We start from the raw sequence: 16,923 nt of genomic DNA, 5'->3' as shown, positions 1-16,923 counted from the left end.
GCTGTGGCTGTGGTAGGCTGGCAGCTATAACTCCCGATTCAACCCCTAGTTAGGGAACCTCCATGTGCTGTGGGTGTGGCCCTAAAAAAGCATATAAATAAATAAATCAATAATAGAAAAATGAAAAGGTCAAAATATCTTTCTATGTAGTGATGCTATCATAGACGCCTAAAAAGGGAAAGATGGTTTCAAATTTTAAGAGAGGTAGTTGGTGTCATCATGGGCAAATGCTTCTAGTCCAAAGAGACTAAAAACAGGTACTAATAAATAAGACAGCTAAAACCAATGATAATGAATTGTCCTAATGGAGTAAACTCCATGTCTGAGGAGTTAGAGATATGAAAGAAAAAAAAAAAAAACCCACAGAAAACGAAGTTTAGCAACATATTAGTAGAGGATGGTGATATGTAACAGAAATCATTGTTTCTCAAGGGGCTCAAAATTAGGAAAATAAATTCCAACTAAATGTAAGCTGAGAATGAAAAATGAAACTTGTTTTATCTAGGTGGCATTTAAAGGTATATGTTTTATATCATTTATTAGGTTCCTAAATACGTCAATGGATTGTGATTCTGATTCCTTGTACCTTTCCAGCCCAATTAAGCCTCACGTACCCATGATTCTCCTTTTTGTTTAAGGCTCAATTGATTGTCCATTTCCTAAACACACACTCATTCATACATAGCTTGAGAGGGAGAGAGATTTTTTTTATCAGTGATTTAAGGAACTGTACATTAAGCATCTTGCTTTGCAATTCCTTCAGTTATCACTGATCTTAGAAATTCCTAAGTTCATCTTTCCCAGAGGTTCCAGCTTCATCTAAATTCCTATTTATTTGTAATGAAAACTGCATTAGCTATCCCTTCAGATTCCCATCTAACCCATGACCAAAGTAGCGCCCTTACTTATGATGTCAAAGAGCAATTTTTCCTAAGCTTTACAGTTCTCTTAGATGTTTTTTTTTTCTTTTTTTTTTTTTTTACTTTGGCTGTTTAGATACATTTCCAAAATCCATGTTACACTGTTAAGCTTTGTGCAATGCCCATTTTTGCATGGTATACTGACACTTGAGAATGTGGGCATTTAACTTCTCTGTTTGTAAGGGCAATAACATCTCTTCACATTCAGATACTAACTTCCTCATTCCATTTCATGTCAACCTGCTTTACCAATCACCTGAAGGAGTTTAATAGCCATAGTTTAATAAAGGTCAGCAAGAATTGTTGATATTCCTGCAAATAATGAATGCCATACTAATGAGGATGGGTGAAACTGCTCTTTCCATGCAATGCAGTCCTTTATCATTTAAACTTTTATTTTTAAGTTTTTATCCATTATTCATTTGAGAGAGGATTCTGGGCAATGGCGATTATGCTGCTGCTTTTACAGACAGATGACAAGGAATCCTCACAAATCTCCTCTAACATGATAGACTTCGAAGTTTTAGTCCTTGTGTCCTAGGAAACAAACTTGAATCTAGAAAGTTATTTAAGTCTTGCAGTGCTAATGCTTAATTCAGGACTCTGAGTTGTTTTATTTGAGCTGCAATCCCACAAAGGCCCTAGGTAACCATGATAGTGAGCACATTCAAGATAAATGACCACGTTTGCAAACTGCCAGATCCATAAGGGCCAGACAAAAAACAGGAACTAATCATTGCCCTCTTCACAAAGAAATTAGTTAATTCATTAAGTGAGGAAATACAGGCAAGCCTGGGGAACTAGAGCCTTGAGATTTATTAAACATTACATTTCTGAATAAATCACTTAGCAGATTTACGTACCTAAAATCTGGGGCTGGTTTTACTTGACCTTCTCATTTCTCAGGGGTGAGTACTGTGAATAAATGAGACAGAGTAAAAGATTGCTTTTGAATTTCTTGAAATAAACGTCCTATATCTAGTCTCGGAACTATTTCAAGAGATGGATTTCAGAACCTAGATCTTAAATTGCCTGCTGTGTGACATGCTGCAGGGTAATGTCTTGGATGCTTCCCTTTGCCCTGGGGCAGCACTGCCCAATATTTTTTCAGGCTGTGACACAGTTATGAACTTCTGGGGGCACACTGTAAAAACAAATAGAACTACTCAGTTGGAGGTGCCTCAACAATAAGGGAAATTGTATTTATAGACTTTCTACCATGCAAGAGGCATTGTGTAATCTTGTTACATGTATAATTGCATCTGGCACTTTCCAAATTCTATGCAATGGGTATTATTTCAGTGTAAGCCAGGAGATAGACTATTTTAAATCATCAGGCTGATTTTCAGCCTATCAGTTTTATCACATTCAGAAAATCCCCGAACTTATGATTGGCTGTGAGGCTGAGAATATTTTGCCATCTGTCACAATGATGTCTAAGTGCTTCCTCCCTTCATCCTTCAATTATTAATATGCGTTCTCTGCCAAAGAAGCCAGCCTACACAGATTGAGATTGGAACTTTAACCAAGAATTGGTTACGGTAAAGAATTAGATTGAACTTCCAAGCAGAATATCAAGATCCATTTCTCAGGAATATATTAAATTGTAGTTTCTAGAGTCCAAAGTTCTGGTTATCATGCAGCTATCCTATTTTTCAAAGGAAATCATATAGGTAAGTTTGCAGGCTAAAAAATATTATACAGATATTTTATATTTAATTTATAATATTTATAATATTCTACACAATTATTATATTTTCCTCAATCACAAATAGCAGAGGAAAAAATGAGTTTGGGGGAAACAAACACAACAAAATGTGATTGGAAAACAAAACTTCATGTATATATATACGAAGGTAAGAAATTATCGCTTAGCAATTCTGACCACAATTTTTCAATCTAGGTCAAGAGTGAACCTAGCTATGCTATACACAGGATCTTGCGGACTTGAACAAACTTACGTGTTGCTGATTTTTCTGCCACATAGACAAATACAATGTGACCAGCCAATGAATTAGTTAAGACTTATGAAAGCTGGAAAAGTCAGAGTTTTATTTAACTTGCTTTAATTAATTCCAGTTTACCCTTTCTCCTCCAAATTCTGAAAATAACATGGGATATCAAGCTTTAAGTTATGTATGACAACATCTCCTATTTCTTTTTTCTTTTTCTTTTTCTTTTTACAGCTATACCTGTGACATATAGAAAGTTCACTGGCCAGGGGATAAATAGGAGCCACAGCTGAGGCCGACACCATAGCCACAGCAACACCGCTGCATCGGTGAACTATGCTGCAGAGCTTGTGGTAACACTGGATCCTCAACTGACTTAACAAGGCCTGGATCAAATCAGCATCCTCACAGACACAATGTCTGGTCCTTTACCCACTGAGCCATAACAGGAACTCCTTCACTCCTTCTGTTTCTTTCTTTCTTTCCTTTTTTTTCTTTTGTCTTTTTAGGGCCGCTCCTGCAGCATATGGAGGTTCCCAGGCTAGGGTCTAAACAGAGCTGTTGCTGCCGGTCTACACCATAGCCATAGCCACAGCAATGCCAGATCTGAGCCACATCTGCGACCTACACCATAGCTCAAGGCAGCGCTGGATCCTTAACCCACTGAGCGAGGCCAGGGATCGAACCTGCAACCTCATGGTTCCCAGTCAGATTCATTTCCACTGAGCCATGACTGGAACTCTGACTCCTCCTATTTCTTAAGAAGCTGATTAGGTTCTGGTCAGACAAGCACTCTACTGCTCTTTGATAAAACTAAATATAGTTACAAAAGGCCTTGTCCCCTCCTTATTGATCAGACACTGATTTACAAAATTAATATTTAAGTGGCCATAGCATGGCATGGCATGTGTTAAATGATTACTGTGCTTAGCGTGCTATTCTAGCAAGTAAGAAATTAGGTGGTGTAGAATAATAATTTTCCAATCTATGACTTAATGTACTAGGGTTGTGCTTAATGCTTAGAGTCATTAAGTATATTAAGTATACACTTGATAAGAACTCATTGAAGTGGGTGTTACTACCCACTCTTTATAAGTAAAGACACTGGAGAACTGAGTTTTATGTATGTTGACTGATACATTTTGAGGGTCCATAGCAGAAATGCTACTTAAAACATTGCCTGTCTAAATCTGAACCACTATTTACATGAAAGCATTTGGGGAGTCAAACCATACTCACAAAAAACCTAGTATTTCTAAAAACATTTTTAACCCTGTTATATTTTTCACTTATTATATTCATTGTTTTACACTTTAGGAAATTGGTTTGAGCAAAATTATTTTTTTATATAAGCACAAAGATTTTCACAAATGCTAATTGTCCATATATACCTTTACAACAAACCTATTGAATTTCTAAAATGTGACAAAATATTTATGCCAGAAATAGGGGAAAAAGAAGTCATTATATGCATTCTAAAAAATGTATTACATTTAAAATTCTAATTAGACTTTCCTCAAGTTGATGTCAATATAATGCCATTTCTCCTAATTAGATATTAATTTAGCTAATGCAGAATCTAAATATTTAGTTTTGACATTACAAAACTAAAGTTGATAATTGAGTTGCACTGTTTAAGGTAAAAAATGAGTATTTTTTTCAAATTCAATGGTTTTCTTGGGGTTTTTTTGACTTTTGATCTTTTCTGTTGACTTTTTTTACATTTATTTATTTTTTAATTACTCAATGAATTTATTACATTTATAATTGTACAATGATCCATTTCCATCCCAAACCCCCAGCATCCCTCACCCCCCAACCTCTCTCTTTTGGTAACCATAAGTTTTTCAAAGTCTGTGAGTCAGTATCTGTTCTGCAAAGAAGTTTATTGTGTCCTTTTTTCAGATTCCACATGTAAGTGATAACATATGATGTTGGTGTCTCATTGTCTGACTTACTTCACTTAGTATGATAATTTCCAGGTCCATCCATATTGCTAAAAATGCTTTTATTTCATTCCTTTTGATGGCTGAGTAGTATTCCATTATGCCTATGTACCACATCTTCTTAATCTACTCCTCTGTTGATGGACATTTAGGTTGTGTCCATGTCTTGGCTATTGCAAACAGTGCTGCAACGAACACTGGAGTACATGTGGCTTTTCAAGTCATGGTTTTCTCTGGAGAGATGCCCAGATGCCCAGCTTTCTTGTTATAACAAAATGATTTGGCATATGAAAAGATGCTAATACCACTGACCATCTGGGAAATGCAAATCAAAATCACACTGAGATATCACCTCATACTTTCACAAATAGCTATTAACAATAAATAAATAAATAACAAGAGTTGGCAGGGATAAGGAGAAATTGGAACCTTCTATTGGAGAGTTGCAAAATGGCACTGTTGCTATGGAAAATGGTAAGGAGTTTCTTCAAAATCTTAAAAAACAGAAATACCATATGATTCAGCAATCCCACTTCTGGACATTTTCCTGACATAATTGAAATCAAGATTACAAAGAGATATTCAAGAACTCAAAGAATGTTCAATGAACACCTCCATGTTCAGTGACATACAAGAGCCAAGATAAAGTAACAACCTAAGTCCAGTGACAAGTGAGTGGATAAAGAAAATGTCATATATACATACAAGGAATCTTATATGGCCTTGAAGAAGAAATTAATTCTGCTATGCATGGCAACATGATAAAACTTGAGGACACTCTACTAAGTGAAATAGAGTGTCATGTAAAGACAAACACTATAGATTTCCACTAATATAAGGCATATCAAATAGTCAAACTCATAGAAGAAAGTAGAATGTTGGTTGCTAAGGGCTACCAGGAGAATTAAATGGGGAGTTGCTGTTCAGTGGGTACAGAGCTTTAGCATACACAACAAATTAGTTCTGGAGATCTGGTGTATTACATATTGCCTATAGTTAACAAGATGGTATTGTGCATTGCAAAAGATATGCTATGTTCTTAACACACACACAAAGGGTCAAAAAGAAACTCTAAGCGGTCTTGGCAATGCCTATTACCTTGACTGAGTTATCACAGGTGTTTGCCTATGTCCAAACTTATCAAGTTGTATAAATTAAATATTTGTGTTATCTGTATATAAAATCTCAATAAAGCTGTTTTAAATAAATCATAAATAAAAGTAAGCAAAACTCTCCACATCTCTGAAAAATAATAACCAAGATATTTATTTTCTAAAATGTTTTAATTCTTTAATTTTATTTTTATTATAGTTGATTTACAGTGTTGTGTAAATTTCTGCTGTGTAGCATGGTGACATATACATATTATATACATATATATTATATATATATATATACACACACACACACGCAGACACACAGATTTATTTTCTCATGATATCTTCCATCATGTTCTACCCCAAGAGATTGGACATAGTTCCCTGTGCTGCACAGTAAGACCTCATTTCTTATCCATTATAAATGTAACAGTTTACATCTACCAACCACATGTGAAATAAAGATAGGTGCTTTACAATGGGCTAAGACTGCATTAATTTTTAGGTCATGTTAAGGATTTTGACCTTTTTTCAAGGACATCTGGAAGCAACTGGAGAGTTTTGAGAAGGAAGAAGAAATTGAGTGACATAAAAATTTACTTTTTGTAGATAAATGATCACTATGACTGAATTAAGGAGAACTGAACTGACTGAATGGGACATATACTGATGTAAAAAACTTATTCATAGGTTATATAAATAATATTGGTAAGAGAAGATTGGGCCTTGTAAAAAGGAATAACGAATAAAATGTAGGAATAAATGGAATCAAGATATATTGTTATAATGACTAAGAGAACTGGTTAATGAGTTAGACATGGGAAGTAAGTGGAAAAGAGACCTTCAAACAGATATTTAGATTCTGACTGGCACAACTAGAATAATGGTGTTGCCATTTATTTAGAAAAATAGTTACAGAAGGAAGTACAGGTATAGAGTCGATTAGTATGCTTTCTTTTGCATATGTTGACTCTTAAAGTGACACTGAAGCTTCCAGAAATAGATTTTGTATGGATATAAGAGTCTAGACCTCAGAAGTGAGGTGACATAGGCAAGAAGAGACCATAGAACTGAGGACAAATTTTTTTTTCTTTTCCTTGAGCAGAGAAAGGGTTATTTCAGGGCCAAGCAAGGAGAATGTGTGGCTTCTGCTAATACAAAACAAAACAAAACAAAACACCAAACCGGGACCAAATTTTAAGGAACTCCAACTTGTAAGGGAGAAGTAAATGAGAATGAGTCTATAAGAGGGAAAGAGAAGGAACAGCTATACAGCTGTGAAACTGCCAAGAGGCTGTAGTATTACTGAAGTTAAGTAACACCTTAGTCTAAGAAGGTAGAGAAAATTAATGGATGCTGCTCATGAGTCAAGAAGAATAAAAAGTTGTTTGTTTTTTACTTTGCCCTGAGATGAGAGAGAGATTATAAATTGTCAGCCAAAGAGAAGCGAATTGAGCAGTGAATGAGAAATGATGAACTCAAGGCTGAATAAAGGCAACTCTTATCACAAGTTTTCTGTAGAGAGAATAAAAAAGAGACAGCAGTTTAGGGCAGATGCTAGTTTGTTTCCTCACGCAGAAAGGATGTGGAAACACTCACAAGCAATGGGCAAGATTCAACTGAGAGGCAGTTGTTAATAAACATGCATATAAACAGAAAATTAAAAGGTGGGAGGAGGGATGAATCAAAACATAGGTGGCAGGGTTGATTTTAGATGATAAGAAGGGCATCTCTTGTATTACAACAGGTAAGAATAAGGAAAGGGAAAATGAAAAGCAGCTTGGTGTGTTTAGTGGAGGAATATTAACACAACTCAGGCTTATGTGTCCATTGCCCCTTCACTGACTTCTGTGAAGAGATGACATCACTTGACTAAGACATGGGGGGGGGAAATTTTAGGCATTAGGAATTTGGGGAGGTTGAAAACTTCACTAGTTCTAGTGAAAATGGTGAGATTAGGTTGAAAATAAGAAATAATAGGATGTCCAGGGAATCATAAGGCCTTGCATTGTGTGACCATGGATTTGCAGTGGTACTAAATATATAACTCTTTGCAGCAGGAATTAGCTATTTCAATAGAGATACGGTTAAAATAAATCATTTGGTTTGATCTTTGTTTTGAGATTTGCCAGAGGGGTGGGGTAAAAACAGAATGAACAAGGGAGCTTGTGGTTGCCTAATATGTATAGATAAATGAATATAAAAATTTAAATCAAATGATATACATAAACATTTACACTTACATATCTGTTGGACAAACCATGTAATTTATAATAAACATTTATACATAACTTTTATTTCAATGTTAGTTTCTACTCATCAAGATTTGTCATTAAACATATTCATCTCTTAGTCATGTCACCCTTACAACAATGCTATAAAATAAACACTACTGTTGAGAATACTAAGAAAATCTAAGTACAAAGTTAACCATCTAGGAAGATCTAGGGATGATATCTGAACCCAGATTTTGTGGCTTTGGAGCCCATACCCTTAACAAATATACCATGATGTTTCCTGAAATGGAAAATAACATAATAATGTTAGAAGTAATATGGCTAAGATGGGATCAAAATAAAGACATGAACAATTTATTGGGAGCAGGTAGGATGATCTCAATAAACCTGTAAAAGACTGAAGTGGGAGTGATTGGACAATCAAAGTGTAAAACTAAAAGATTATAATACCAGGATGTAATGCTTGACAGAGAGTCTATTTTTTAGAGATGAATAAAAATGTGAATTACATTTACAGACGTGGTCAAGTAAGTGGATAGCTAAGATAAAGGGTCAAAATGGAAATAAAAGGCTTGGAGATAAAGAAGTTAAGAAGGGCTAGAGCATTCAGATACTGAAATAAATATTAAAATCATCTAGCATGATTCTAGGTTTAGCAGAGAGATATGGTGAGCCAGATGCCAAAACCTTTGCTGAATCAAGATAAACAGTAGGGTGATTAATAGACAGTGGATAAAGAAGGCCAGAAGACATTCAATGACCAAACACTAAACCTTTTAAAAGTTCAGGAAAAAAAACCCCGAGATGTGCACTATGGTAAAATGATGGGTACTGGCTCCATACTTTGACCCTAAAGTTCCCGACCTCAGAATACATAGCTACTTCTTTGAGAGGGGGCATAAAGAGAAGCAATTCCTCGGGTGAAAACTAGATTCTATTATGGCAAGGAGATATAAGAAACATCCAAAGAGGAGGTTGAAACTGAGGAGTTTTGAGACTATCGTAACAGAATATGCTTCTCCAGGTTGTACACTAAAAGTAAATTATTCTGTTCATGGAAAGATCCCTGCAGGTAGGTGTCTGAACCTGCCAGCTTATGTTCTTTCAAGATGAAGGCAGACATGTAGGAGATTCTGTTCCTGCAATGACCTATCCAGAGATCAGCTGGCTGCAAAGGCTGAAGAACCATCTGTAAGGTTCAAGGCCCGGGTGGTGTGAAATAAGTTGGACTTAGATCATTTGCATTAAGAATTCCAAACTGCCAAGAGGTAGAACTTTTTTCTTACCACTTCAGTAATTTTCTAGGAGTCTTGAAGGTAGGCTGGTTTGTCTTATACACCCGATAATCATAAGGACTACCTTTGGCCTGCTGTCATTTGTGTTTAGTGAGCATCTCTCCTTGTAGCTGCCTCCATATCTCCAGAACTTTAAAACTGTCAACAATGCTCAACTCAACCAAGCATGTGGTGACATTTGCCACTGTTTTCCCCACTGCAGCTGCTTGGTGCTTATTTCTTCTTGAACATCCTGATACTATGTAACTCATCCTGTTTTTCTCCTGCAGGCAAGCACCTCTCCTTTCTAGACAACTTTTTAGAAGTGTTGAGGAGAACAGGGTGCAGCCAAGGTACTCAGGTTATTAGTAATAGCCTTTTTAGAATCTCTTAATGTCCTCTTCCTCATGATAAACCAACATGGTAAAAGAGGAGAGAGTTGGTGTGAAACTATGTTAGGATGTATTCAAATGCAGAGTGACACTGTACCAGTGAGCAGGGCTCACTCACAACTCTTAGAGCTGCTGCTAATCTATGGACCCTACCAGCATCATTGTCCGCCATAATGCTTTCCTCCGTCTTCATCTTTATCTAGATATTACTGTCCAGCAGTCACCCCTGAGATAAAATATACACTTTAATATGTCAGGTGTCCTAGGATATAGCTGAATGGGCTTCAAGTTCTTTACCACTGGATTCCTGGATCCTATATAGAGAAATTTGTGCAGGCAATTTTTTAAACATTCTTAAACATTCTTAAACATTCTTAAACAATCTGTGAGAGTTAAAGAGGATTTTTTTCCCTACCCAGGAGAGACTTATTTAGACTATCTTATAAAACAAGTAGATTATTATTTCTAACCTAGAATAATTTTAAAACAATTTTAGCAATTTTACAACTCTAACAGAATCACATTAAAATATTTCTATATAGATGTTGGATGTTCAAAGTAATTTGATCAAATTTTACATAAAGCTTTTTTGTTGTTCTTGTTTTGTTGTTGTTGTTGTTTGTTTTTGGCAAGCTGACCTCCAGTGGACCTGAGAAGTAGAGTTAACTTAAGTGCCTTTACAAGCCTTTTTTGGTACTGCCTTTATTTTGCAACAAATGTCTATCCCTACATTATTTTTTTCTTTTTGAAAATGGCTAAAGTTACAATTTTTGTTTCATGCCTTTGCTACAACTTTGATTCGCCATCAGCACAAACACGTGGATGTGCTAGACTAGACAGTAAGCTAACACTCGACACCAGCAGATGGAGATGAAAACGCATCCACACACACAGTGTTTGTTATCAGCTTCATCTGAGCAGAACAGAATGGAACATTAACTCCAACCTCCTCACCTCACCGATCCTGGGCTAAAGCTTTCAAATGCAGTGTTGATTCTGAACTCCATTAGTCTTTTATGCTCAGGCTGTGAGAAGATTCATTCTCATGCAAGGCCCAGAACTGGTTGCTAATAAAATCCTACCCTGACAAATAAATGGACTGTAATATAACCTGCTTCAGGGCAGTGAAATCTCAGCCACTCAAATATGATCTGTGGCAAAGCAACATGCGGCTGACTACCTGTTTCCCCAGTAATTCCTGCAGAATGTCACACTATCCCTTTGTTTGTTCCCAAATTTTCCATTTATGAAACTAAAAACCTTAGATCTGCCCTAGAATTGCTATGTTCTTTTGTTATGACTTCTACGACAAGTTAAAATAGGATGATATTAAATTTAATACAAATTCTCTGTTTGAGCTATATAAAAAAGTGGTAGTTTTTTTTTTTTTTTTTTGGTAGTACTTAGCATGATGGAGACTGAATCAGGTATAACATAGGTTCTCCTCAAGCTGATACATTGTGATTTCTGTTTTGTTCATTTTTATTTGTGAACTCAAGTAAAATAACATTACTATTGAGGCATATAGTGGTATCCACAGTGTGTGATCATAATATACCAAAACATCAAATAGACAATAGGGGAGTGTAAGACAGATATAGCAAAGATAATTAGGTTGAGGGGGACAGGTTAAGAAGATTCTTAAAGAATATCCTATAGAATTTTCTTTTTTGCTTTCCTCTCAGGGATGCTGTGAGGATCACATACAATAATGGTAGTGAAATTGTGTTGTACATTATAAAGCAATAGACAGAAGCAAGGTATTATTTCTAGCAAACAGGATATGGCCTGTCCTTAATAGACGTAATCATTCACTAAATTCCAGCTCAGCTATGGATCTGACACTGTAACACAGTATTACAAAGGGAGAAAGAGTCTGAACATATCATTTATTGTTTAGGGAATTTACATTGTTCTATACAGATATAAACAATAATGTTTATCCTTCTCTCTGGTAAACCTTTCTGAAAAATTCAATTGATACTCATTACTTATAAGTTTCTTTCTTATTTGTATCACATTAAGGAATTCCCAGATACCGTCTTACTGCAATTTCACTGTTTGCCTGAGTTCTGAACATGAGTTAAATTCAGAACCATGTAACTTAGGAGTTCCTGCTGTGGTACAAATGGGATTGGCGGCATCTCGGGAGCGCTGGAAGGCAGGTTCAGTGCCCAGCTTGGCACAGTGGGTTAAGGATCCGGTATTGCCACAGCTGCAGCATCGGTCTCAACTGTGGCTCAGGTCTGATCCCTGGTCCCCCAAACTCCATATGCCTCAGGGCAGTCAAAAAAGGAAAAAAAAATAGAATGGTGCAATTCAATGTTTTCTTCACAGAGAGGTTCAAATAAAGTAGGCCAAGTTAATGGGCACATCATCAACAAAGTAGAACATCAGAATGCACAAACGGTGGAAAAACAGAGGAACATGAAAGAAGGTGTAAAGAATCAGGAGGGTCCATCAGGGTAGGCTTTCTGGGGGAGAACAGCCATGTAGGAAGAGCAACTGGTGGGCTGTGTAAGAATGGGGAAGAGGGCATGGCAGGTAGTGATAATGACACACAGGACCCATAGAGCAATTTATGTGAGATTTGTGCAAGATCATCTGATGGCCCTGTATCAAAACTGAACAAGTAAATTACCAAAGGAGATCGGTAAAAGAAAAGCTGAAGTAGAAATTATTCAAGATCCTCAAGATCTTGGATCCTTTTGATGTGAAACAAGACAAACCATACACACACATACACACACGCATATTTTACATACATAGAATATATATTTAATATTAGCATAAATATTAATATATATAATTATACACTTTTTTACTTTAATTGAAAACAATATATATGGTCTTGCATAGATCACTTAACATCTCCAAGACTTTGTGTTCTCAGCTATATCATGAAGATAATAATTATGATAACAATAATTATAATGGCTGTTGGGATCATTGTGAGGTGCTCACTAGTCAGTAGCTATTATTACCTACCAATCACTGGTTAAGAAGTAAAACAGTGATGCAGTGTTTCAGGGAGATAAAGAAGATTATTGAAACAATAAATTTCTTTCATGTTTCCATTTATCAAGTTCCCCAATTGTAACTGAATCACATAATGAATCATAGGTCATGGGTGTCATTTTGCTAGGAAGTTCTTCAAGGATATAGACATTGTATATTGGAAAGAAATCTCAAATCTAGAATCTCTTATTTATTGAGAGATTTTGTAAAAAGTATTTGTACAACAAATTATACAGCTGTTCTTATAACTAAAGTACAGCATGATAACTGTAGCTAACAGTACTGCATTAAAAAAAGAAGCTGTCTGGCACATAATTCTACCAATGTGGATATATAACTTGATGTCCAATAAATATTAAAAGTAGACTGGAATTCTTCTAAAATAATTCATTGGAGAAAACTGTTATGCCTTATTCAAGCAGAAAAGAAAAATATCTATTTCAGAGTTCATTAGCCTGAAAATTTGGGTTCATTTAATTTTTGGCAGCATTTCCAGGCATTACTTTCCTGAACCCTACTTTCAGCACAGGAATTTAGAAGGAAGATGGTAAACAACATAGAAAAAAACATTTTTAACATGAGATCTTTTGTCCCCTTCTACCTTTGGCAATATTCAGAAACTTTCTAAGAAAAGCAAAGTCTGTAATGCTCCATATAGAGCACAGAAAATTAATTCTGAATGATTATTGGATCATGACTTGGGATTCTTAAAGTCATTTATTGTTTTGGGTAAAAACACTTCATAATTTAGGATTAACCTTTTTTTAACCAAAAAATGAAATTAACTGGAGCGAGAGTGCCATAATTACTATATAATAGGCAATATCTGAATATTGCAACCAAAAAAGTGCTGAAAGGTATTACACATATTTTAACATGAAACTCTTGAGGCTTTGAGACTTGCTGTCTTGTTAAGGCCTGATGTTAGGCTGAATACTATGCATAACTGAGCTTTGACCTATTTTTCAGCTACTTATTTATTATTTATTAGTTACTATGTATTATCTATAACAATTAGTTCAAGCCCTTAATCACTCAATTCATTCGACTGTGAGGTTCTTAAGAAACATACTCTGACTTTTATGGCATTGAGCTCTTTGTGCTTATTGAGTAAATGAATCAAACAACACATAGGAAGTGATGATGTTATGAATGCTGAATTAAGAAATGTATTTGCAGAGTTCCTCTGTGGTTTTCAGCAAGTTAAGGACCTGCCATCGTCACTGCTGCAACTCGGGTTGCTGCTCTGATGCAGGTTCCATGCCTGGCCCAGGAACTTCTACACATGGTGGACATGGTCAGAAAAATAACACCGTCACTGTATGCTGATGACATGATACTACATATAGAAAACCCTAAGAACTCAACCCAAAAAACTACTGGAACTGATCAACAAATTCAGCAAAGGAACAGGATGTAAGATTAACATTCAGAAATCAGTCGCATTTCTCTATACTAACAATGAAAATTTAGAAAAGGAATACAAAAACAAAATACCTTTTAAAATTGTACCCCAAAAAATCAAATACCTTGGAATATAGCTGTCCAAGGAGGTAAAGGACTTATATGCTGAGAACTAAAAAACGTTAATCAAGGAAATTAAAGAACATGTAAAGAAATGGAAAGATATCCCAAGGCCCTGGGTTAGAAAAATTAATGCTGTAAAAATGGCCCTACTACCCAAAGCCATCTACAGATTCAATGCAACCCCTATCGAATCACCAATGACATTTTTCACAGAACTACAACAAACAATCCAAAAACTTATATGGATCCACAAAAGACCCAGAATTGCCAAAGCAATCCTGAGGAACAAAAAACAAGCAGGAGGCATAACTCTCCCAGACTTCAGGCAGTATTACAAAGCCACAGTCATCAAGACAGTGTGGTAGGGGTACTAAAACAGACAGATAGACAAAAGGAACACAATAGAGAACCCAGAAATAAACCCAGACACCTATGGTCAATTAATCTTTGACAAAGGAGCCAAGAATATAAAATGGGAAAAAGACAGTCTTTTCAGCAAACATTGCTGGGAAACCTGGACAGCTGCATGTAAATCAATGAAACTAGAACACACCCTCACACCATGGATGAAAATAAACTCAAAATGGCTGAAAGACTTAAATATAAGACAAGACAGCATCAAACCCTGGAAGAGAACATAGGCAAAACATTCTCTGACATCATCCTTACAAATGTATTCTCAGGTCAGTCTCCCATAGCAACAGAAATAAAAGAAAAAATAAACCAGTGGGACCTTATCAAATGGACAAGCTTATGCAAAGCAAAGGAAACCAAAAGGAAAACAAAAAGACAACTTACAGAATGGGAGAAAATAGTTTCCAATGATGCAACTGACAAGGGCTTAATCTCGAGAATATACTGGCAATTTATACAACTCAACAGCAAAAAAACAACAATCCAATGGAAAAGTGGGCAAAAGACCTGAATAGACATTTCTCCAAGGAAAATACACAGATGGCCAATAAGCACATGAAACAATGTTTAACATCTCTGATTATTAGACAAATGCAAAATCAAACCTACCATGAGATACCACCTCACGCCAGTCAGAATGGCCATCATTACGAAATCCACAAATAGCAAATGCTGGAGGGGGTGTGGAGAAAAGGTAACCCTTCTGCACTGTTGGTGGGAATGTAAGCTGGTACAACCACTATGGAGAACAGTATGGAGGTACCTTAGAAATCTATACACAGAACTACCATATGACCCAGCAATCCCACTCTTGGTTATAAACCAGACAAAACCTTCCTTAAAAAAGACACATGGGAGTTCCCGTTGTGGCGCAGTGGTTAACGAATCCTACTAGGAACCATGAGGTTTCGGGTTTGATCCCTGGCCTTGCGCAGTGGGTTAACAATCCGGCATTGCCATGAACTGTGGTGTAGGTCGCAGACACGGCTCGGATCCTGTGTTGCTGTGGCTCTGGCGTAGGCTGGCAGCTACAGCTCTGATTAGACCCCTAGCCTGGGAACCTCCATATGCCACGGGAGCGGCCCAGGAAATGATAAAAAGATAAAAAAAAAAAAAAAGGACACATGTTCCATCATAAGTGACTAGACAGATTTCCCAGTGCTACACAGCAGTGTTCCATTGCTAATCTGTCCTGAAGGCCACATTCTGCATCTATTTACCCCAAGCTCCAAAACCATATACACATAAATAAAATATAAAAAAAGAGTAGATCTTAAAAATTCTCATCATAAGAAAACAATTAAAAATTTTGTAACTGTGCATGAAAAAAAAAAGACACATGCCCCCGCATGTTCATTGCAGCACTATTCACAATAGCCAAGACATTGAGACAACCCAAATGTCCATCAACAAATGATTAGATTAGGAGGATGTGCTATATATACACAGAGGACTACTACTCAGCCCAGCCATAAAAACAAAATAATGCCATTTGCAGCATCATGCATGGAACTAGAGACTCTCATACTGAGTGAAGTTAAGTCAGAAGGACAAATACCATATAATATCACTATATCTGGAATCTAATATACAGCACAAATGAACCTTTCCACAGAAAAGAAAATCATGGACTTGGAGAATAGACTTATGGTTGCCAAGGGGGAGAGGGAAGGAGTAGGGTGGATTTGGAGCTTAGGGTTAACAGACACAAACTATTGTCTCTGAAATGGATTAGCAATGAGATCCTGCTGTGTAATACTGGGAACTATGTCTAATCACTTATGATGGAGCATGATAATGTGAGAAAATAGAATGTGTACCAGTATGTGTAACTGGGTCACCATGCTGTACAGTAGAAAAAAAAATTGTTATTAGGGAAATAACAATTTAAAAATAAATAAATATTAAATAAAAAAGAAATACACTTTATACATGTCAATAAATTATAAACTGGGTGTGGAGACTATGTACCTTACAAAATGAAACAAGAAAGTAATACAATATGTAACTAAAAGTCATAGCGCTCTACTTGCAAAAGACTGTACAGGAATTAATTATAATTAGTGGATTTCTTTGCATGTAAAACCTTGAATAAGACACTAGATTTGACTTTAATGTTTCACACACACACACACAAATGACAGTT

The 16,923-nt window shown here is 36.1% G+C and overlaps 1 protein-coding gene across 2 annotated transcripts in view; it reads right to left on the bottom strand.

The window, feature by feature from the left end:
* The window catches only part of LOC110255677 (uncharacterized), a 1,749,062-nt gene that overhangs the window by 1,330,628 nt on the left and 401,511 nt on the right, over positions 1 to 16,923 (bottom strand). Inside the window, exon 1 of one of the 2 annotated variants that reach the window (XR_014817783.1) lies at positions 1,784 to 1,835. The exons of the other annotated variant lie outside the window; for it this stretch is intronic. The gene's annotated coding sequence lies outside the window, so the exon portion shown is untranslated. Of the gene's footprint in view, positions 1 to 1,783; positions 1,836 to 16,923 lie in introns of those variants that run through there. 2 annotated transcript variants of the gene reach the window in all.

Source organism: Sus scrofa, chromosome 10 (assembly GCF_054392235.1).
Source record: "Sus scrofa isolate SSC_HxYL_T2T_F1_AM1 chromosome 10, Sscrofa_HxYL_maternal_Yorkshire_Landrace_v2.0, whole genome shotgun sequence".
Classification (NCBI taxonomy): domain Eukaryota; kingdom Metazoa; phylum Chordata; class Mammalia; order Artiodactyla; family Suidae; genus Sus; species Sus scrofa.
Note: the sequence above shows the minus strand (reverse complement) of the source record. Positions and strands in the feature narration are given on the sequence as shown.